General features: G+C 38.2%; 1 pseudogene; it reads right to left on the bottom strand.

Moving 5' to 3' along the window:
* Window positions 1-1,263: 1,263 nt before the first annotated feature.
* On the bottom strand, window positions 1,264-17,461 carry LOC128564026 (mortality factor 4-like protein 2; annotated as a pseudogene).
* Window positions 17,462-23,779: the final 6,318 nt, after the last annotated feature.

The following is a 23,779-nucleotide window of genomic DNA, read 5'->3' as shown; positions in this document are numbered from 1 at the left end:
TATTTTTAAATGCATTTCATTCAGTGCTAAGGTTCTAGCTATGGAATTTCTCTCTGAAATAATGATCTGTATTTGTTTCAGGCTCCATAGCAACTCTCATATGAAAGATCAAAATTATAGAGATGGAAAATACAGCCAGAGGTTTTTATTTCTTTAATAATTATGAGAGTTTGGGCCTGGGATTTCTGCATGAGTATTTCATGTTCATTGCTCTTCACTTTCAATTAAAATAGTGATACTGATCTACATGTTAAAGGATAGATGGAGCGTCTTTCGGATTCAATCCATGAAGATTTTGTATTTCCAGGATTCTAAACTTTTCTTCATTTGGGGCACATTACAGGAAGCAAACTTACATAGAAAATCATTGCTTCTAAGTTCCTTGGGGAGAAATATTTAACTTACTTTGAAAATCTACCTCCATATATAAATTCTGGAATCCTAAAATGTCAACAATATCTATTTACTAAACACTTTGATAAAACTAGACAGGAAAAGAAAGAGACAACCCTTTTCTTTATTTTTTTTTTCCCCAGGAATATTTCACTGAAAAAGTACAAATGACTAATTGAATATTTTGGCTATCTTTTTTTTTTTTGCTTTGAAATTTAGAAACAAGTTTTATTTAAGAGCTAAAATACAATTCCTAAAATATCAACTTCTCCAGAAAACCGTGGCTACACAATAATTCCTTGCCTCCATCATGTTAGAATGCGCATTAGACTCAAATCCAAAAACCATGAAACAAATCACCATCCTTCAATATCTTGAGCAAAGATAGAATGCCTAAGGAACAAAAGGATGGATTTGAAAAGGATGGGCTGTTTTACTTCAAGCGCCATAAAAAATAATAATAATAAGAGCACAAATGTATGGGTTTTGGGGTATATACATCAAGTTGAACCTTTGGCACTAGGAATCAGGGTTTTTTTTAATGTAGCATTAACACATATTAGAAAATTGTCTGTGCCAAAGGGATAGAACCACCAGCATTCAAGCAATGTTGTCAACTGGGCAATGAAATGTTCTACTGAATGTTTCGCCTTTGTCTAATTACTGCATACACTGGTAGCAACTTTGAAACAAGAAAAGAAGCTTCACTCCTTTTATTTTCTGTTTAAAACAGAACAGAAACCAAACTGAAACAGAAGTTCTGTTATATACATTAACAATTTTGAAGAATATCAATTATACAAGAAAAGGACTAAGAACAAAAAGTGTTTACAGACACCAGACTCAGAACTGTGGATGGACAGTAGACCCTCACAGGGCTTTGCGGTGGTACCAGCAGAAGCCACTTCGTAATCATGGGCAGTAAACAGAGATGCAGAATTCTTTGCCAGATATTTTAGGAAATCATGCAAATAGCCCAACAACAATGCAAGGCTTTTCTCATCAAGAGGCGTGCAGGCCAACATTGCTCTGATTCTTACAAATAATCTCAGTAGGTGTGGTGCTCCTTAAACCTGGGACATGGGTGCATCAGGGTGAACCAAGAGAATTTCATCGTACTGGGGCTCTCAAACTTGTAGAGCAGCTGAGTGCCCAACATCACGCTGAAATATTCTTTCATTCCTCCCGTGACTTTGTTCACTGCATACTCCTTATTATCAACATGGCCCTGCGACCACTTCCAGTTTGCATACTCTTCAAGAACAGCATCCACATTCTCCTTCCCAGGCAGTTGGAAAAGCTGCTTCTGCCTGGTAAGTAAGTCCCAGTCCTCTCCAAGCCATGGTTTTAATTCTTCAGGAATCTTCACTTTAACTTTCATTCTATTCTTAAATGCCTCTTCGCTTTCAGCAGTGTTATCCGCCCGGGCCCTTTTCTTCTGTGGGGGCCGAGGTGCTTGGCTGGTACTGCCACCATCTCCGTTTCCAGGGGTCTTCTGTTTGTTCTTCTTGTCCTGAGGGGGGTCTGCAGAGAGCCCCCCCATCCACCCATTTTCCTGGGAGAGCAGGCTCAAGATTTCTCTGCCGCGGAGCAGCTGTCTTCTTACCCGAGGAGGCCCCTCTCATCTGCATGTTGCTTCTGGTTGGCTTTTTGAAGTTGTCTTCTTCTGCAGATTAATGTCCATGAGCTTGAGAACCTTGCTTTCTGGAACTCTATCAACCTTGTTTTTATTCCAACCAACAATCCTCCTTCTTTCCCTTCTAAGAACTGCCAGTGATTTTCCAGATGGAATCTTACAAGTCTTCTGGGATGGTCTGGAAGGATGAAGTGGGAGACACAACCCAGGATTCTGCAATCATGGACAATTCTGCAATCAGGAGCAGATCTCTTGGTCCCTACTATAGAGCAAACTTAGCTTTTCTGACGGTGAGCTGAAACAAGAATCCAGTTCTTCCCGGCAGATAACTTGTGATCACTGCCGTTCCTCCAACCGCCATAGTCTTTTGGCTATTTTTTTTTTTTTTTTAAGAAAAAGAAACTTCTTTCTCACTACTTTTAAAGGAATTCGACCTGATTTATATGGAATAAACCAGTGAGGTGAAATATGACCATTGTCAAATTTTAAAAGACAGGTAAAATTAATGATTTATTTGAAAAAACTTAAGTAGAAGTATTTTATTTAAAAAATTGGGATTCAGCTACCACAGAAAAGCTACCCATCAGATAGTTGCTAATTACTCATGAAAAACAAACTGAAATGTACTAATGAAATGGTATGACTGCAGAAAGATTTAAGAGCTGTTTTAATTACCAAGTACTTGGAAAGACTTCTCCGATTGCATAGACATGAGGCAAGTATGTCCACGTAGTTGGCATGTTCCCAAAGGTACGTGAATTGCTTTTCATATCCTAGAGCAAGGTACACAGGCCCGGGCGACAGGACCCTGGAGTTCTGGTTCTGCCTGCCTCCTCTTGGCTGAGTTCTCTGCAGCAAATCTTTGATGCCTTGCGTGGTGTTAGCTCAGTGTGCAAAGTGAGGATGCCAGTTGCATGTAATCACAAACATCCTTTGCACATATCCTAGGCTATGATAAACTCCCCAGACTGGAAGTGAAACCCCTAAAAGCCCGGCAAGGCAGGAACTGTGCGTGTATTCTGTGCCTACAGCTCCCGGGCAGGGAGCTGAGCCTCCGGAGAGTCCAGGGACGCGATCGCACTCCTCACTCTTCCCTGCTTCTGAGGCACAAGCAGGGAGGTGCCTGGCTCAGTTGGGAAGCAGCAAAGTAAAATCCACAAGCCTGTTCTTTTTATCCAGAGCAAAATTGGCAGACAGCTATGTGTGATGAATTTTCAGTGTCCCAGGATCAAATAAAAATAGCAACTATTTCCACACACAAACAAACAAATAAAAAATAGCTCTTAGGGAGGAAATTTTAGAACTAGGGACCAATATCTCATTGACTTATTGATCAACGTTTCAAGCCTAGAAAATCCCATCCCCCTTCTCTCTCTCTCTCTCTCTCTCTCTCTCTCTCTCTCTCACACACACACACACACACTTCTCCATTATTGAACACATTAACCACAGTTGCTATTGCCCGTTCAGGCTAACAAACTTTGATCTCAGTGGGGCTGCAGGCATATTAAAATTTCAGTGGTGGACCTAATGCAGTGTCCCAGGTTCCATTTTCATAGAAAGGCTAAAAACCTTGCTCACTCATACGTCTCTGGGGACTTCGTTTTCTCCCTGGTCAGTGGGTTCTAGGCGCAGAGTTCATTTAATTTCCAGGTAAAAACTCACTGATCAGCCTGAGACATATTGAGAGAGTTGCTTCCAAGTAACACATAAAACTCACTTAACAGATCTTCGTTTGTGTGATGCATTTATCAGCCAGGCTGCTAACCACTCAAAACATTGAAATCCGCCTCCTGGTAGCAAAAAGCAAACTCAGGCCCCCAGACTTTCCTCAGAAATTATGTTTTCCTTCCTTTCACCTTCCTCCCAGAATAGTTTCAAGCAGGGAGTTTTTATGACTTTATATATGTCACACCATAGGTAAACTATTGAAGTATACTTTTTCTCTCTTTCTAAAAACCATCCAAGTTTTTATTTGAAACCATAGATCATTCATTTTAATTTCTGTAGATTATTCCAATTTATAGATACGTAGCAGTTTATACTGTTTCCCGGCTGTGGTCACATTTGACTTGTTTCCAAGTTTTTGCTAATGTGAACAATCATTCCATGTTTATTATGTCTGAGTCTAGGGCACTGAAGTGCAAGACTTTCTTTATGATGGAAACCTAGGCATGGATTGGCTGGGCTATACAGAGTATGATCTCTCTGAGATAGTGCAAAACTGTTTTCCAAAGACGTATACCAATTTTCACACCCACTAATAGTACACAAAATTCTTGTTGATAGACATCATTCACAACCCATGTTTTACCAGAAATCTTTATTTTAAGTAATCCAATTTGGAAATTTTTATTTTCCTAATTCCTAATAAGGTAAAGCATATTTGCACATTTTTTGAACACTTACATTTCCTTTTCTAGAAGATATCTGTTTATGCCTTTTGTATTTTTTTTTTTGGTAGAGGACAGTGCTCTTTTTAATTATTGTTTGCCTATGTTCTTTATATATCTTATTTTATTTTTTTTTAGATTAGCATTTTTTATGTATTTAATTCAATTTTTTATTAAATCATAACTATACATTTATGGGGTACAATCTGATGATTTGATATAAAATGTGGAATGCTTAAATCAAACTTATTAACATAACCATCACCTCAGTTACTTATTTTGTGTGGTAAGGCATTTATAATTTACTCTTAGTTGTTTTGAAGTATACCCTTGCATTGTGCACATGAGGTGGGATCCCACAAAATGCCCTCTCCCTCCTCCCTCCACTCACTCTCCACCGCACCCCACCCCCGCTCCTCTCTTCTTCTGCCTGAATTCTATTTGTGTTTTATCATTCGTATGAATGTGTAGGTGATTATATATTGGTTTCATAATAGTATTGAGTATATGGATACTCTTTTTTCCATTACTTTGCTAAGAAGAGTATGTTCCAACTCCATCCATGTAAACATAAAAGATGTAAAGTCTCCATATTTTTTATGGCCGTATAGTATTCCATGGTGTACATATACCACAATTTGTTAGTCATTCATGGGTTGATGGGCATTTGGGCTTCTTCCACAACTTGGCAATTATGAATTGGGCTGCAATGAACATTCTGGTGCAAATGTCTTTGTTGTAAAATGATTTTTGTTCATTGGGGTAGATACTTAGTAATGGAATTGCAGGATCAAATGGTAGTTCAACATTTAGTTCCTTGAGAATTCTTCATACTTCTTTCCAAAAAGGCTGTATTAGATTGCAATCCCACCAGCATTGTAGAAGTGTTCCCTTCTCTCCACATCCACGCCAACCACTGCGCTTTGGGGATGTTGTGATGTGGGCTAATCTTACAGGAGTCAGGTAATATCTCAATGTGGTTTTGATTTGCAGTTCTCTGATGATTAAAGACAATGAGCATTTTTTCATGTGTTTGTTGGCCTGTCATCTTCAGAGACATTTCTGTTCAAGCCTCCTGCAAACAAGGAAATGGGGTTGTTTGTTCTTTTTTTATTAATTAATTTGAGTTCTCTATAGATTCTGGTTATCAGACCTTTGTCAGAATCATAACCAGCAAAAATGTCCCATTCCAAAGGTTGCCTGTCTGCATTACTTGTAGTGCCCTTAGCTGTGTGTAAGCGTTTTAGCTTGATCAAATTCCAGTAATATATTTTTGGTGTTGCTTCAATTGGCAGGGGCATCCTCTTCATAAAATATTTTCCCAGGCCTATCTCTTCAAGCATTTTCCCCCGCACTCTCTTCTAGTATTTTTATAGTTTGATGTCTCAAATTAACTCTTTTATCCAGTGAGAATCAATTTTTGATTGGTGAGAGATGTGGGTCCAGTTTCAGTCTTCTATAAGTCACTAGCCAGTTCTCCCAGCACCATTTGTTAAATAGGAATTCTTTTCCCCAGTGCATGTTCTTGTTAGGCTTATCTAAGATCAAATAACGATATGTGGCTGGGTTCTTCTCTATATTCTCTATTCTATTCCATGTATCTGTATCTCTCTCTCTTTTTTTTTTTTTTGCTAGTACCATGCTGTTTTGATCACTATAAATTGGTAGTATAACCTGAAGTCTGGTAACGTAATGCCTCCTGATTTGTTTTTATTTCTAAGTAATATATTGGCTATTCAGGGTTTTTTCTGATTCCATATAAAATAAAGTACTATTCTTTCAAGTTCTTTAAAGTATGATGTTGGTACTTTGATAGAGATTACTTTAAATCTGTAGATTGCTTTGGATAGTATGGACATTTTAACAATGTCAATTCTTCCTGTGAGCATGGTATGTTTTTCCATTTGTTAAACATCTTTTGCTATTTCTTTTCTCAGGGTTTCATAATTCTCTTTATAGAGGTCTTTTGTGTCCTTTGTCAGATAAATTCCCAGGTATTTCATCTTCTTTAGCATTACTGCAAAAGGAATAGAGTCCTTGACTACATTTTTGACTTGACTATTATTGGTATATATAAAACCTACTGATTTATAAGTATTGATTTTGTATCCCAAGACACTGCTATATTCTTTAATCACTTCTAAAAGCTTTGTAGTTGAGTCCCTGAGGTTGTCCAGGTATAAGATCATGTCATTTGCAAAGAGTTGGAGTTTGACCTTCTCTGACCCCATTTAAGTAGCCTTGATTCCCCTTCTCTTGCCTGATTGTGACGGCTAAGACTTCCAGTACTACGTTGAATAGGAGTGGTGACAATGGGCATCCTTGTCTAGTTCCAGATCTGAGTTAAAATGTTTTCAATTTTACTCCATTCAATATGATATTTGCTGTGGGTTTGCTGTATGGCCTCTATCAGTTGAAGAAATGCTGCCACCTAAGCCTATTTTCTTAAGTGTTTTAATCATGAAATGATGTTGGATATTATCAAAAGTCTTTTCTGCATCATATGATGGAATCATATGGTCTTTTATTTTATTTTATTTATGTAGTGTATTGTACTTATGTATTTATGTATGTTGAACCAACCTTGTAATCCTGGGATAAAACCAACTTGATCATGGTGTATAATTTTTTTGATGTGTCATTGAATTCTGTTTGCTAGGATCTTACTGATTATTTTTGCATTGATATTTATTAATGATATTGTTGTATAGTTTTTTGTTTTTTCTTTGTTGGATTCTTTCCTGATTTGGGGATCAAGGTGACATTTGCTTCATAGAATGAGTTGGGATGGATTCCTTCCTTTTCTGTTTTGGAAAATATTATGTAATATAGATACTAGTTCTTCTTTGAAGGTTTGGTAGAATTCTGATGTGAAACCATCTGACCCCAGACTTTTCTTTTCTGGGAGATTTTGTATAGTTGATCTTATTTCTGTGCTTGACATAGGTCTATTCAAAATTTCTAATTCTTTCTAGTTGCACCTAGGAAGGTGGCATGCCTCCAAGTATTGCTCCATTTCCTCCAGATTTTCATATTTCTGAGAAGAGTTTTTTGTAGTAATTATTGAGGATTTTTGAATTTCTGTGGTATCTGTTGTTATTTCCCCCTTTATCACTTCTGATTGAAGTTATTAGAGATTTTACTTTTCTATTTTTGGTTAGGCTAGCTAAAGCTTTATCAACTTTATTAATCTTCTCAAGGAACTTTTTGTTTTGTTGTTCTTCCGAATGATTCTTTTTTCAATTTCATTTAATTCTGCTCTAATTTTGGCTATTTCATTTATTCTTCTGGGTTTGGGGTTGGATTGTTATTCCTTTTCCAGTTGCTTGAAGATGGCCCATTATGTTGTTGACTTACCCTCTTTCTGTTTTCTTGATGAAGGCTTCTAATGCTATAGATTTCCCTCTTAACTGCCTTTTCAGTTTTTGATAGTTTGTGTCTTCATTATCATTTTGTTCCCAAAATTTGTTGATTTCCCTCATAATCTCGTCTTTGACCCAGCTATCATTCAGCCTAAGGCTATTTAGTTTCCATGACTTTATTTGAATATGAAGATTTCTGTAGCTGTTGAGTTCAGTTTTTATTCCATGGTGGTCTGAGAAGATAAAAGGAATAATTTCTATTTTAAATTTATTGAGGTTAGACTTGTGTCCTGATATAGGATCAAAATTGGAGGATGATCCATGGGCTAGTGAGAGGAATCTATACTCAGTTTTATTATCATAAAATGTTCTGTAGATGTTCTGTTAAGTCCATTTATTCTAAGGTCAAGTTTAAGTTAATTATTTCTTTGTTTAGTTTCTTCTTGGAGACTGTATCCAGAAATGCCAAAGGGGTGTTAAAATCTCCAACTATTATAGTGCAGGGAGATATTAAATTGTTCATATCCATTAGGGTTTGTTTTACAAATTGTGGAGCATTCATATAGGGCACATAAATGTTAATTATTGAACTCTCCACATATTGAGTGTTTCCCTTGACAAATACATAGACATCCTTGTCTTCCCTTATCTTTGTTTTTTTAAATCCAATTGTATCTACAAATAAAATTGTAAGTCCTGCTTTTTTCTGATTTCGGTTTGCCTGTATTATAGATGTTCATCCCTTCCCCTTGAGTATTGTTTTATCCTTTGAAGTAAGATAAGCCTCTTATAGGCAATAGATACCCGGCCTGCGATTTTGTATTCAGTCAGCCAACCTGTGCCTCTTTAGAGGAGAATTTAAGTCATTCACATTAATTTAGAGAATTGATAGGTATGGTAGTGTTTGGGCCATCTTGTTTTTCAAAGGTCCAGTGCATATTTTTAATCCTTTCACCATCGTGAAAGTTAGGCTTTGTTCAATAAATTCTTGGTGAGTTTACTTTGGTGGTAGACTTCATGCTAGTCATTATAGAAAATGGGTCTGAGAATATCCTGGAGAGCTTATTTAGTTATGGAAAATTTCCTCAACATGTGGATGTCAGTAAAGTGTTTGATTTGTCCATCACAAATGAAATTCAGTTTAGCTAATACAGGATCCTGGGCCTGAAACTTGTTTTGTTTTAGAAGGTTGAAGGTCAATGACAATCCTCTTCTGGCTTGAAAAGTGTTGGCTGAAAGACCTGTGGTCAACCTAATATTTCTCCCTTTGTAGGTAATGCTTTTCTTACATTTAACTGCTTGTAGGATTTTCTCCTTCATATTAACTTTGCCAAAGTTAATTACAGTGTGTCTAGAAGATGCTTTATTTGGATTGAGTTGTGCTGGAGTTTTGAAACTATCTACTATCTGAATTTTTGTATCTCTTTCAATGCTTGGGAAATTCTCCTCCATAATCTCTTGAAGTAGAGCATATGTGCCTTTAGGACCATTCTCTTCTTCAGGAATCCCTATAATTCTGATATTTGATCTTTTGGAATGATCCCACCACTCTCTCTGGGAATGTTCTAATCTTATTTTCCATTTGTCTGCTTCTTTAAATTCTTGGGATTGTTAAAAAGCCTTGTTTTCAATTTTTGAGATCCTTTCTTCTGCCTGCCCAACTCTATTACTGAGAGACTCTACCATATTTTGAAGGTCCTGGAATAACTTTTTCACTTTCTTCAGCTCTACTATATCTTTTCCCATATGTCCATATCCTCGGTGACTTTGTCTTTGAATTCATTACTTTCTTTAGACAACTTTTGAACTACTCTTTGGATTTTTATTTCTATTTTTTTCCTCCATTCTATTTATCTTATTTGACATTCATATTCTGAATTCTATTTCTGACAATTCAGCCATTTGTCTATGAATAGCACCTTCTGTGTATTCCTTCGTCATTCCTTGGGGGAGTTGATCTACTCTGATTATTCATGTTGCCAGAGGTTTTCTGCAGGTTCCACCTCACAAGTATTTTTCACAACTTGGCAATTAAAACTGGTAGGGTGAGATTGGATTGGGGCCTGAGGAAGTGGAGTTAACTGGCCCTTTACCAGATCTGGCTCTTGTGATTGTGGTTTTTCCCCTACAGCCTTACAAAGGTCCCTTTCACAACTATAGCCAGAGTCTCAGAATACCTGCTTGGTGAGATAACCCAAGCTGGTTCTGTCTTGAAGTCAACCAGCCTCTACCCAATCCTAATGAATCATGATAATAGGCTGAAATCTCAGCCGGGAAGACTTACAAGCAACTACAGTGCCCCGCCCTCCACCAGCAATGGCTGGAGGAGGAGAATAAGTCCCTCCCCACTACAAAACAACTGCTGCTCAACCTCAGAAGGTCTCCTGGTGGACAACCCAGGTCAAGAGTTCTAATCACATTGTCCCAGGCACTATACTCACTCCTCAGGAGGGAAAGTCCAAAGGATCGCAAGCAGCCTGAGAGTAGGAATCCACAGGCAGTTCCATCCCACAAACGTAAGGGTCTGGAGCCTAGTTCCCTCCAGTAAGTAAGGGTGTCAGGAAAGTTCACCCAACGAAGTCAGAACAGGGGTGTCAGTGTCTCTGCTCCCACCACACACCATTGCTGGCTAGGCCAAGGGGCTGGAGCTTGGTTCCCTCCAGTGAGTAAGGGTGCTAGGAAAGTGTGCTTGACAAAGTCAGAATTTTAATAACTTTTTTAGCAAATATTAAGATGTCATATGGATGAAATAATAGAATAATTATTTTCTCTCCAGTCTGTTCATGGGAAGAATGACATATTAGTGATTTTTTCATTGGGCTTTTATCCTCATGGGTTCACTGGGAAGGAGTGAAAGGCAGTCTCTATTTATTAACTGTGTGTATCCGATGTGTACATTGGAGCTCAGGCACATCAATTTCTAGCCAAGCAGAATGATAAATCTGGGTCTATAAAACCCAGCTCCTTAATCCTGACCCCAGATTCCAACTACTAACTAATGTAGCCAGTATTTTTCAACACTCCCTTCAGACTTCAGTCAAATACTGTTTGAAAGACCCCATAATTCTTATTAGATACCCTGAGGATGGCCAGCAGATTCATTCCAAAACATTCTAATTCTTTTTTTTTTTTCATTGTTTCATTCAGATGTGGCTTCGGCGAAAAAAAAATCTGTAATACAAAACCAATGCTATCAACTATAATGCAAAACATTCTAATTCTTATCTCAAACTGCCAGTGGGAGTGAGCCATTTATGAAATGTCCATAAATGATTATAATTCGTCAGCCATATAATATTACTTGGAGTTGTAAGAACTAACCATTACTCAGATATGAGTTAAATTTCAAGTTATATATTTCAAGAAAGAAATTGCTATCATAATTGTCTTATAACACTTAAAGCATGTTCCTTATTTGTTGTTTATTTTTATAAATATGTCTATTGCAAAGGAACAGTTCCTGTGAGTTAAATTATGGTAATTAGGAAATGTGGTCACTGTAATTAAAATGCCTCAAAGATAAACATGCATCTTCTTGCAAAGACCGTTAGGAGAGAAATGGGAGCCTTTCGGATGAGCTCCTGCTTTTCCTCTTTTTACCCAGAGATGCATTTCCTGAAATTCCCAGGAGTCATCCCTAATGCAGGTGTGGAATGGCATATAGAGAGCAGGAAGGTAATTGGGAATATGGCAATTAATTTTTTTTTAATTTATTTACTTTTATTGTTAAGTCAGAGCTGTGTACATTAGTGCAATCAAGGGGTACATTGTGTGGGTTTCATATACAATCTGAAATATTCTCATCAAACTGTTCAACGTAGCCTTCATGGCATTTAAATTTGAAAACTGAATTAATGAATACTCCCAAGTGAACTTCACTCAAAAAACCTCCAATATATTTTTGTTAATATAGTAATCCACATATATCTGAACTGGTCAAATTTACCACATGACATCATGACCTATGCTTCATTTAATATTGGAAATATATCAATGAAAATATGAACTTGCGTGTAGGAGCTCTAAACTAGGTGTCAGAGAGTGCTGATGGGACAACTAACAGATGGAGACCTACACGTATACACATTTCTCTTCATCACAGGTTTTCTTTTCATTTTTTTTTTCCTTTTTGATGGATGGTCTATACAGTGGCGAATATCTCATTTGTGTTCCCCAAGCAACACAATGACAAAATGTAAAGTTGCAAAATATGTCCCTTTCACCTTGTTCCATCTGGAGAGGAATTTTATGTTTACCCCTTTCTCTAGCGTCCTTTCTCCCTTCTTCTGGGACTAAAATTTCTCATTCTCTTATAAAAGCCAACCTGTCTTCACTCTCCATCTATGTAATCTTCTTGGAACTGACAGCACCACACCCCTGTTCCAGAAGTGGTTGGGGATCTGGGTTTGGTCAACAGTAATTGAATTAGGTAATATATGGTAATTGGTTCTCTAGTGATTGAATCAAGGGTAGTTAGGTGACTCATGCTGTGTGTATCAGTCACTAGGCTTGACTGGAGCCATCAAGAAAGACATACACACATTTATGTGGGGCTTAAGAGGTAGTGAGCGCTGACGTTGTAGCAATTGGTGGCTCTCTGTCCCACTACACAGAAAGTCCTGGCCTCTTAATGCACCTAAAAGGAGGGACCAAAGATAGAAACACTTGTCCTGGCAGGAATCATTGGAGCTTCTTGCCTGAGCCATCAGATTCACTCTTTTTTTTCAGCTAAGCCAAGATACTCCCTTTTTCTAAATGAAGTTTTATTTGAGTTGGATTTCTCTTTCTTGCTACTAAACATCTTTAGAAATGTTATCAGAAGTTCAGCATTTGTTCTCAAGGTCTCAACTGAAAAAAAAAGTGATTTTTGAGAAGAAGGATAGTAAAATTTATTACTTTGCTGGCAAAGGAGGAAAAGAATGGCAGACTCTTTGCCTCAAAATACAGATTTTCCTGCACATAAGCGGAAACAAGGAGCTTTAAAGGGAAGGCCTATTGTCATTTAACTACGGTTAATGATCATTCTCATGCAGTCTAGTCTCCTCTCTGTCAAAGACAAAACCATGACCTCCTACCTCTGCCAGCAGGGCACCAGCCTCCAGGCCCATCTTCTGTAGTACAAAGAACAAAAACATGCCCTTACTCCTCGTGACCCTCACCCCAGGCAGGGATGCAGATTTCAGTTTCTAAAAAGAGTGGAGGAAGTTTTTAAAAGGCAGAAAAGATCATGCCATTTCCTCTGTTCCATAGCTATGAGAGGAGAGGTGGCTACTCTGTTATAGAAACACTACAGTTGGTTCTAGGGCTAGAATATTTCAAGACAGGCTCAAATACTTAGACTTGACTGAGTCTAGATAAGATGTGGATTAGTGACAGTCCCCTCAATTTTCATCCTTACATGAAAAGCAAGCACTACATTGTAGCATTGTTAAACATCTTTCGGCTCATTTGGAAGAGCAGTTTTGATAAGTTTTGTGGGCATAGATTTCTGGTATGTTTTTTGCTGTAAGGAACTCTTCTTATAACTCTCTTTTTTTCTTACAATAATTTTGTATAGGATTTGCCTTTGGGATGTATCTGTAGATCATTTTTAAGTGAAACTGGTTTTCCTGAACTTTCAGGAAAGTGGCACATGTGTATGTTTAGAAGTGGAAGCAGCCTTCCAAGTGGCACATGTGTATGTTTAGAAGTGGAAGCAGCCTTCCCCTACTTTACAAGATCTGAAGCTACTAGATTATTTGCTGTTAATATTGTTTTGCATTCCCCTCTTAGATAGAAAGCCTACTTTTTGAAAAATGGCATATTCCCTTTTTAAACCTAGACCTTTCACCAGATCAGGATGCTCCAGCAGCCAGAGTTCTCCGTGATCCTCTTGTTACTAACGAGAGGTGGTTTATGTCACTACACTGGTAGCCACCTGCAGGCTGCTCAGACATCTCTGTAGTTTACCTTCCACTGCACTCAGCAGGCACTCTCCATGCCCTGTGTTTACGCCCGTGGAGAAGAGGAATAGAGATATCTTTAGTCCACCAATAGGATGGATGCCTATGTCCTTGGGGAAAAAAATATTTCCTAAGTTGTCCTCTAACTTGGTTTTGTGATTTGCATAATTTAGCATTTGTTTAAACTCCTAACAAAGTCTCATCTAATTATTGCTTAAAAATTCAGATCAGGAAAATAATCTTTTTCTTTTAATATTAAAGAATGTAATTTGATAAACACGTTATTCCACGACTCTAATTGGCCTTATTTAAAGACCATTTATAGCGTTATACCAAAATAAGATTTCCTGAAGCAATGTGCACATACCTGACCAATGTTTATGAAGTGAGTTTAATACACACTGGAACAATTTACACAAAATTTACCTAAAAGTGATGATTAAATTTGAAAATTTCCTACTTATAGATATATAGCTTACATTTCAACCATAAATTTTACTTCCAAAATTAGCCACTATTTAATGATTACATAGTATCCAGTATTTTATATTAAAACTTTTTATAACTTGTTTTGCATCAAATAAGATTCACTACTTATGCATAGATGTTTTCATTTAAAATTTTTTTTTTTTTTTTTTTTTTTTGCAGTTTTTGACCAGGGCTGGGCTTGAACCTGCTACCTCTGGCATATGAGGCCGACGCTCTACTCCTTTGAGCCACAGGTGCCACCCTCATTTTAAAATCTTTAAAAAAATCTATGAAAAGAATGCATGAAAATTAATTAAACATGCCTAGATGACTGAAAATTTTTCTTAAGAAAATAAGTATGTTAAATGCATATATAAACATTATATATTTTCTGTAAGTACAAGCTCTGTTGAAAGGATGGGCGAACAATCCATCTGTGAGACTTACTGTACCTGGGACTATCCAGCCTTTGAGAAGTAATGGCCTATACTTTATGCAACAAAATTTCAATTAGTTAGTAGGCTCACATTTTCACAGTTGAGTGAAAAATTTGTTTTAATCAAAATTAACAGGAAAATATTTTTGTTTCAAAATGTAATCTAAAGCAGTCTTTGGAATGCTTGTATCGATCTTCATTCCTGAACTCATCAACAGAGTATGAGGCAGTGGAGTCTACTGTGATACACACACCCTGGCTGCCTGGAACCGTGGCTGACAGATGGTCTTAGCCCCCATACCCTGCTACTTTGGTCTTTGCCCCTTTTGACTTGACATTCAAATAAGAAAAGGAACCAGCTATGCAAAGAATCTAGGGAACATGTTTGAAACAAAGGAAAAAACAAACGCGAAGGACTTAAGGGTGAAAAAGGATCTTTTGTTTGAGAAGCAGGTTGCCACCTGGGTGAGCTAGAGACACATGCATAGGAGTGACAGGAAGTGGACGGACAGTAAGAAGCGACACCCAGCACATGGGGCAGCGGGCCCAGCGCAGGGAGGGATCAGTTTTTCTTTCCCAACAACAATGGAAATGCACTGACAGGCTTCGTAGGGAGGAGCAACGTGATCTGATTGACTTTCTAGAATGCACGTGGTACGTGGAGGTGCGGTTCTCAACCTGTGGGTCCTGACCCCTTTGGACTTATTAAAGGTTCCAGGCATTAGGAAGGTTGAGAACCACTGGGAGGAAGCGGGACCAGAGGGAGTCAAGAGTAGCCCCCAGGGGGAAGCCCTGCAGCCGAGAGAAGGGGGACGTGTGAAACACTTGTCACCACGTGCTGGATGCAGCTGAGCGGTAGCAGGAGAGACAGCAAAGTCCATGCCCAGATCTCTGCCTGAACAAACTCCACAGTTCAAGTTTTCTCCTGCCGTGAAAGTGACCAATAAGAAAGGACCAGATAATGTGGTAGGTAACTTTCAAGTTACATTTAGTCTGCTACACCTGTAAGCTATTGGAGGGTAAATAGGCAATTGGCTGTGAGTGTTTAAAACAGGTATATTAGGAAGAGTGTTGATATACTCTTTTAGCATATAACTAATAAATAGTCCTGATTTTATATATACATATATGATTTGATTACTTACAGTGTGGGTGATGCTTTCTTTTAAAGATATTTCTTTAACGTTTTCTTTAAAAGTTTTATTATTATTATTAGCATTATCTTTTTCTTTTTTTGCAGTTTTTGTCAGGGGCTAGGTTTGAACCTGCCACCTCCAGTATATGGGGCCAGTGCCTTACTCCTTTGAGCCACAGGTGCTGCCCTAAAAGTTTTCTTTTAAAGATATCTGAGTCCCCTGATAAATTCTCACATGTATTTATATAGAAAGTAGGCACAAAATCTAATCTAAGATGTGAAAAATAATTTTGTGAAGAAATATACTTTAATCTTTTAGATGAAGTAATCACAAAACTAATTTGAGGAACTTTTAGGATGCAGATGAAAAAAAAATAAGGCATATCCAGAAAACAGAGCTGGAGTTAACCAGCTGGAACAGATTAAGATTTTAATTGTATTCTTTGCCTGTTACCTATCATTCCTGGTATCTTGAAATAACTCAAGGAAGAAATGAGATAACTCTCTTTGGCACTGTTATAAATAATAGCTGTTTTGTAAGAACGTTCATTTTTGACAGCTGCTCATTTTTTCTAGAAGATCCTTTGACTTAAAAAAAAAAAGTAAAATGTATTCTCTCTTATTTAGGGAGAATTAAATGTGACACTTGGCATATTAAAATTTTCTCATGACCGGACTTTAAATTTGAACAAATAAATGAATAATTCATTCTGAAATATCCACTGGCAAGTTAGGAACCAAAGAAAGATCAATTAGAAACAATCATTTACTTCAATGTTGACTTCAAGATCGTCTTTGCCCTGTGATTTCTCGACAGTTTAATTTTATGCTACCTTCAAGTTATCAGAAAGTGCGATGATGAAAAATTGGACTCGCTCTCCTTGAAAGAAATGGGCTGATCCATAAAAATTATCAAACTCACTCAAATAAGCTTGGAGATAACTCTAAAGAAAAGGGGGAAGCCAATTAATTTTCTCCTGAAAAGCAGTGCTACAAAGGAAATTTCCTTTGCTAATACGTAGAAAAATTTACATCTTGAGTAAAAGAAAAGCATATATTACATAAAGATAAAGCAGTTGCACAAAACAGATAATAGAATCAGTGTATACATATAATTATATATACAGTGCATGTATTTGTATATAGATTATATATTACTTATCATTCACTCATCGAAGAAACTTATCGAGGTTTCCTTTGTGCCTGACACATAGGTAGACAATATGCAGAGTGATTTTAAGGGAAAGAGAGAAAGGATGAAGAAAGGGCACCAGCATTGCCCTTCGGGTGATTGAAATCTAGTGGATGAAGGCAGAGAGAGGTACAACAAATAAAAAAAGTGATCTTACACTATGACAAGGGAGTGGGAAATAAAGAAGTAGGGGAGGACCAGAGAATGGCCAAGGCTGCCTGTTGTAGATGGAAAACTGCTCTGAAAATAATTCAGGCCTGGGAACCTGGAGAAACTGTGGTCTGATCCCGTGTGGGAGTCACACTGCAGACCCTGTGTCGGGGAGGCCTGCCCTGCCAGCCCTGCTCACACCCCGCCTGGACTCCTCGGCATCCGTCTGCACTGGCTCTGGGGGGCTTGGTGCGAGTCCTGGTTTTTCCAGTCTCTCTGCCTGTCGTTCCTCTTTTCTCTGTCTTCCTGTTCAAGCTTTAAGTCCACCTTCGCTGCAGATGAGGAGTTGTGCATGCAGCCTGTTTACCTTCGTCTCTCCCTATATTCTACTGTATTTTACCAAATTGTGGGAAATGGTTTGATTTTACAAGCTAACATCACTTCTTTTGTCAGATAAAAGCGACGGGCCCATGTATACAGTGAAAGAAAGTCTTATCAGACTATCTCACACACACACCGTTCTGATCTTAACTAACCAAAGGTATATAAAAGAAATGTGGAAGAAAAATGAATTCTACATAATGAAAATCTTCAACTAACTATAAAATGTTTAGGGAGCGCCGCAATGGGACAGGAACAGAGACAAGGCATTGTCATTGTGCAGGTGATGTTTGCTTCCTCTTGTGTGTAGGACAGGGATATCTGTGAGGCTGCCTTCAAGGCCACCAAAGTCCAGCCACAAAGTGAATTCCAAGGTAGTGACAATGAACAGAGCCTCGTTAGGCTTTTGGTAAACATTTAGAGATGGATTCCTTTTACTAGTTCCTTTTTAAAAAGGATTGAAGTACGTGTATAATTTACAAATTATAAACTGCATCCACTTAAAATAGACAACTCAATATGTTTTGAGAAATGTGTTTCATCACTGCCAAACTCAAAACCCAGATCATCTCCGTCAGCTCCAAGCCTTTCCTCCTGCCCCTTCACAATCCATTCCTCCATTCCTGGCGCAAGGAAATCACTTATCTGCTTGTTGTCACTGTAAATTAATTTTCATTTTCTAGAATTTAATATAAATGGAATGATACGGTTCATATTACTCCCGATTGGTTTCCTTCACTCGATATAATGATTCTTTTTTTTTCCCCATGGGGCACCATACACTGGTTTTATAGACCATTTGACACATTTTCATCACACTGGTTAACATAGCCTTCCTGGCATTTCTTAGTTATTGTGTTAAGACATTTATATTCTACATTTACTAAGTTCACATGTACCCTTGTAAGATGCACCGCAGGTGTAATCCCACCAATCACCCTCCCTCTTCTCATCCCCCCCTCTCCCTCTCCCCCTTCCATATTCTTAGGTTATAACTGGGTTATGGCTTTCATATGAAAGCCATAATGATTCTGTGCTGTCTCCATAATTTATCCCTTTTTATGGCTGAGTCACATTTCACTGTGGGGATCTGCTAACTTTATTAATCCATTCACTGTTTGATAGAGATGCTGAGAACACACATTGGGAAAAGGACAGTCTCTTTACTAAACAGTACTGGGAAAACCAGTATATGCAGAAGACTGAAACTAGATCCCCATCTTTCACCACATGTAAAATTCAACTCAAAGTGGACTAAAGACTTAAATGTAAGACCCGAAACTACAAAACTATTAGAAGCAAACATTGGAAAAATGCTACATTGGTCTCAGCAAAGATTTTTCCAGGGAAGATGTCAAAAGCATAGGTGGCAAAAGCAAAAATAGAAAATGGGATTATATCAAGCTATAAAGCTTCTGCACGGCAAAGGAAATAATTAACAAAGTGAGAAGATAACCTGTAGGATGGGAGAAGATAGCTGATGGACATTTGAATTGTTTCTGGTTTTTAAGTATTGCAAATGAAGTTGCTATGAATATTTATATACAAGTCTTTAGATGTATCTATTTTTTTTCTCTTGAATAAATATTCTGTATCATATCATAGGTGTATGTTTAACTTTTTAAGAAACTGTCAAGATGTTTTCAAAGTAAGTGATTTAAAATCTTTCATCCCCACCAATGGCTAAGAGTTCCACTTGAATCTCATCATCACTAACATTTGCTATTGCCGGTTTTTTTTATTTTACCCACTCCAGTGGATGTGTCATGGTATCACGATTACATTTCTCTAATACGATATTTAATGTCTTATTTTGAGTTTCTTCTCCATTCATTTCTCTTCTTGAAAATAAGGTTTATTCATATATTTTTGCACTTCTCAAAGAGCTGTTTCACTGCTTCCTATTGAGGTTTACCAGTTTTTTAAAATCTTCTGCACATAAGTCCTTTGTTAGATATCTATAGTGCAAGTATTTTCTCTCATTCCGTGTTTTTTTTCTTAATAGTATCTTGGATTTTCATAAAGTCTGGTTGTTAATTTTTTCTTCATTGTTCATGATTTTTGTATCCTAAACAATATTTTCCTACAAGACAATTGCAAATATTATCATACTTTCTTTGAGAGGTTTTATAGTTTTAGCTTTTACATTTCATTCCACAAAACATTTTGAGTTGATTTCAGGGTATGATGTAAGGTAAGGGTTGGTGTTCATTTTTCTTCCATGTGGATATCCAGTTGTTTTTACGCCCACTGCTTTTTTCCCATTGAATTGAGTTGGCAAGTTTATCAAAAGTCATTTGACCACGTATATGTACGCTTATTTCCAGACTCTGTTCATCTAGTTGGTCTGTGTTGATCCTTTCACCATTACCACATCATCTTGATTATAGTAGATCTTCCAGCCCCAGTCAAGCCTTCATATGACTGAAGTGCTGACCAATATCTTGACTCTGGAGAGCTCCTGAGCCACAATTGTGTAGCCAAACCCCTTCCAAATTTCTTGCCTATGGAGTGGGGGTGATTATGACAGGAAAGACTGCTTCAAAGCCACTGGAATTGCCTCTGCATACCTGAATCATAAACCAAAAATGACACCACATTCCAAAAAGGGGTTGCAGAGATTACTGCCACATTGAAGATTTGACAGACACAGGGAAGGTGATTCCTGATATGTCTCCATTTAACTCACTTACTGGACCTGGGCAGAAGACAAATGAATTCCAGTGAAATACAGTTATTACCAAAACCAAAATTAGTTAGTGATTCCAATCTAAGCTGCTTTTCTAGATGTGATTTAATTGTTGGGCCAAATAAATAAACACAACCTGGGGCACCTAGTCTATAGCTATTGATCCAATAAACAGACAGTCCATGAGGGTGCCTTTTAATATGTTCATATCCTCTGATTAAAGTCCATGAAAAGACCACAGCAATTCAATACAGGAAGGACTTCTTCAGGAGGAAGTTCTAAGTCACCCATCTGTAGGAAACCAGGGCTTGCTGGAGACAAAGGGGATCTGGGATGGGTAGGGGGAAAAGGCAGTTGTAAGTATGAGCTATGAACACCTGATGCGTTACAGAAATGAGAACTAAATAGAGATGAGCACTTTGCTTGTTTTGATATCAATATGTTTTTAATATTTAATTTTTTATTCTCTTTTCCCATTCCCCTCCCAGCTATCATAAGGTGTATTAATAGTAGTTAACCTTTTTATTTCAGTGTCACTGGATACCAAAGAAGGAGTGTGACTTAGAAAAATGAGCATCTCCCAAAAAAGGGGCATTCCAACCTTTTTTGGAAAAGAAGAGTTAATATGTTCTTTATTATACATGACACAGTTGTGGCAAGTTAGGTGCAAGTATGACTTTACTGTTTGGAATTTAAGTAAGGTTAAAGAGCATTTATGGATCCCAAGTTAACAAGGACTCGACTACCGTGGCTATGTAACGTGTCCCCTTGATTCGACTGAGCTATGGTTTCCAGAGTTCTCATCCTGGTGTCTGTCCCATTACAGAGGGATAAGAGATGTGCTGTGCGAGATTTGGAAGGTGGAGGCAGCAGGAGCCGTGTGTGCACCAGGTACTTCTGCTGTGCCTCATGTTTGGGGGCTCTGCTGGCTTGTCCCCTGGGAACGGGGCAGCAGCTGGTACACGATTGCTCCACCTCACCCTGGCTGTTCCCTCAGCTTCCCAAACTACCAGTCCAGGGGCATGCTGTAGTTCTGTAAGAAAGAGCATTCTTTTCTTCTGAAGGACCTATACAACATTGAAATTAGACTGATGAAGAGACTGACCCAGGGTCCAGTTTGTCCATTTGGATTCCAACCCATATGCAGGGGCTCCAGTTGCAGCCTTTCTCCCCCTTTGTATGTATCTATCCTTCCCAATTGCCTTCCCTGCAAAGTCAAGGTCCAGATGAGGCCTGAAGATGGCAGCTTTACGGAGATTGCTAAACCCTCGCTTACTATTGTGTAATGCTGCGTCTCCAGAGTAAATTTCTTCACATATATGTATTCTGTGCATCTGTTTTTATGGCATAAATTACATTAACTATTATTACATAATAATTTGTATAGTAAAATATATCCTACACATATACATAGTAGTGGTTCTGCTTCTCTGGCCAAACTCTTAACTACCACTTGATAAGCAAAAATAAGTTACATTTCTATAAAATACAATTTCAAGTAAAAGTTTGAACTCAAAGTGTTTTTGGTAATATCTCTGTAGGAAATAAGAAAAGGTAACTTCTTTTCCATTTGTTATAGTAAGAACTGTTTGGTTTTTGGTGTTTGGTTTTTTGGGGGGGGTGTTATTTGTTTTTGTTTTTTGAGACAGAGTCTCACTCTTTCACTTGGGTAGAGTAATGTGGCGTCATAGCTCACAGCAACCTCAAACTCCTGGGCTTGAGCCATCTTCTTGCCTCGGCCTCCTGAGTAGCTCCGACTGCAGATGTGCACCACCTTGCCTGGCTAGTTTTTCTGTTTTTAGGAGAGACAGGCTTTCGCTCTTACTCAGGCTGGTCTGGAACTCCTGAGCTCAGGCAATCCACCTGCCTCAGCTTCCCAGACTGCTAGGATTACAGATGTGAGCATGGCACCTTGCCAAGAACTGGTTTTTAAGACATGATTTCCATTGCAGATTTTCATTAGCGCAGTTTGTACTTCTAAGCATGAAGTTGATCTTCAATTATTTTCTGAATAAAGAGACACCAGCTCAGTGTTACCATCAATCCCGTCAATCGCCTTTGACTGTTTGTACTTGTCACTTGTTGATCAATTTTAACAGCTAAGGTGACATTTTTAGAGGTGGGATTGCATCTTTTCCCCTTTGTGCCTCCCTGCTCTCCTAGTTCCCACTGATTCTAAGAGCACACCGCGTGCACGAGCAATCAGCGTGTGGGAATATGTCTGCCCTCATAACCTCTGCGTGAGACTTAGGCACACTGAAAGGCCACTTCTACCCAACTGCCACCATCCCATATAATTCACACCATCGTGCAGAAAAGCCGTGTGCATTTTCAAACCTTTTTAACACAAAGAGATTTAAAAACAAATTGGTATCTGATTGACTGTAGACCTGGCAGGACCTTGCATGGGTGGCAGCATGCATCACACTGCTGGTATTCCTCCCCAATAATTTCTCTCCCTGCCTATGGGAAGACAACACCAGGTAGAATAAAGGAAAGGACACGTCTGACAAGTTTATTACCTGGATGCTGAGACCTGGAATATGGACAGTCATCAGAGGACACCGGCTCTTTTGCCAAATCATCTGTAGACATGTTTCTTTTGTGCCAAAGGGGAAGTTTCAACGGGCTGTGTTTGGCTTGGTACTTCCAAGCACTACACCAACTGACGCTGCTTTTATAGAAAGCTTACACAGACTATACAAGAATGCTTCGAATGAGTGTTCAGCTACTAAAAATAATTTAGGTATTGCTATTTAATTATGCCATTATATTACTACTAATTAGCTGTTTAAAACCCTAAGTATATTCTTTAAAGGAAAGGAACAATGAAAATATGCAGTGTCTCATCACATAAGTCACCTTATGAAATCCCTTTATGCTAACTAGGCAAGCTTGGGTGATTTCCATACACCTGCTATGGATGTGACTCCCAGGACACATCCATTGGTGAGGGTGCTGATTTTCAGATCCTTTTCATCTCCCCATTCTGAACTTTGAACTATTTATCACTATTTGCTTCTCATAACCGTTAAACCTCAGGTTCCAGGATAAAGAGTTGCAGGACTCACTGCATTCTCTCAAAACTGTTTTTACGCTCTCCTGGGGAAGGTCCTCAGCTGTGACCTCCCCTCAGCATCTGCAGCCCACGCTGTACTCGTGTTCAGCTGCTGTGCTGAGAATAGGTCTCCTTGACACGGGCATTGTAGCACTCAAACAACTCTCTCTGTAATATCTCTCTATCCCTAAATGTTTTCTCCCCAGCCTTATTTAACACACCACTCTGTGATTTTAAATAAATATTGGCACAACCAAATGCTTTTTGGAGAAGTCCTTGTGAACAAACTCTAGCAGTCTTCACATCTGAAATACTTATCACCTATCAAGAAGGCCACATAAGTCCGTATAAAATTACTTCCTAAGTAACCAAACTATACAGTTTTAAATGTGACTTCTGAAAAACTCACTTTATCCTGCCCTTCCATGGGTTTCTTTTCGTCTTTGCCTGCTCCTTCAATTCCTCCTACTTTATCCGAACCAAAGCAAACTCATCATTTTCAATTTTTTTTCTCTTGAGAGGATGTTTGATCCTAAATAATCAG

The sequence above is a fragment of the Nycticebus coucang genome, chromosome 13 (genome assembly GCF_027406575.1).
Source record: "Nycticebus coucang isolate mNycCou1 chromosome 13, mNycCou1.pri, whole genome shotgun sequence".
Classification (NCBI taxonomy): Eukaryota; Metazoa; Chordata; class Mammalia; order Primates; family Lorisidae; genus Nycticebus; species Nycticebus coucang.
This window is presented reverse-complemented; position numbering and strand designations above follow the sequence as displayed.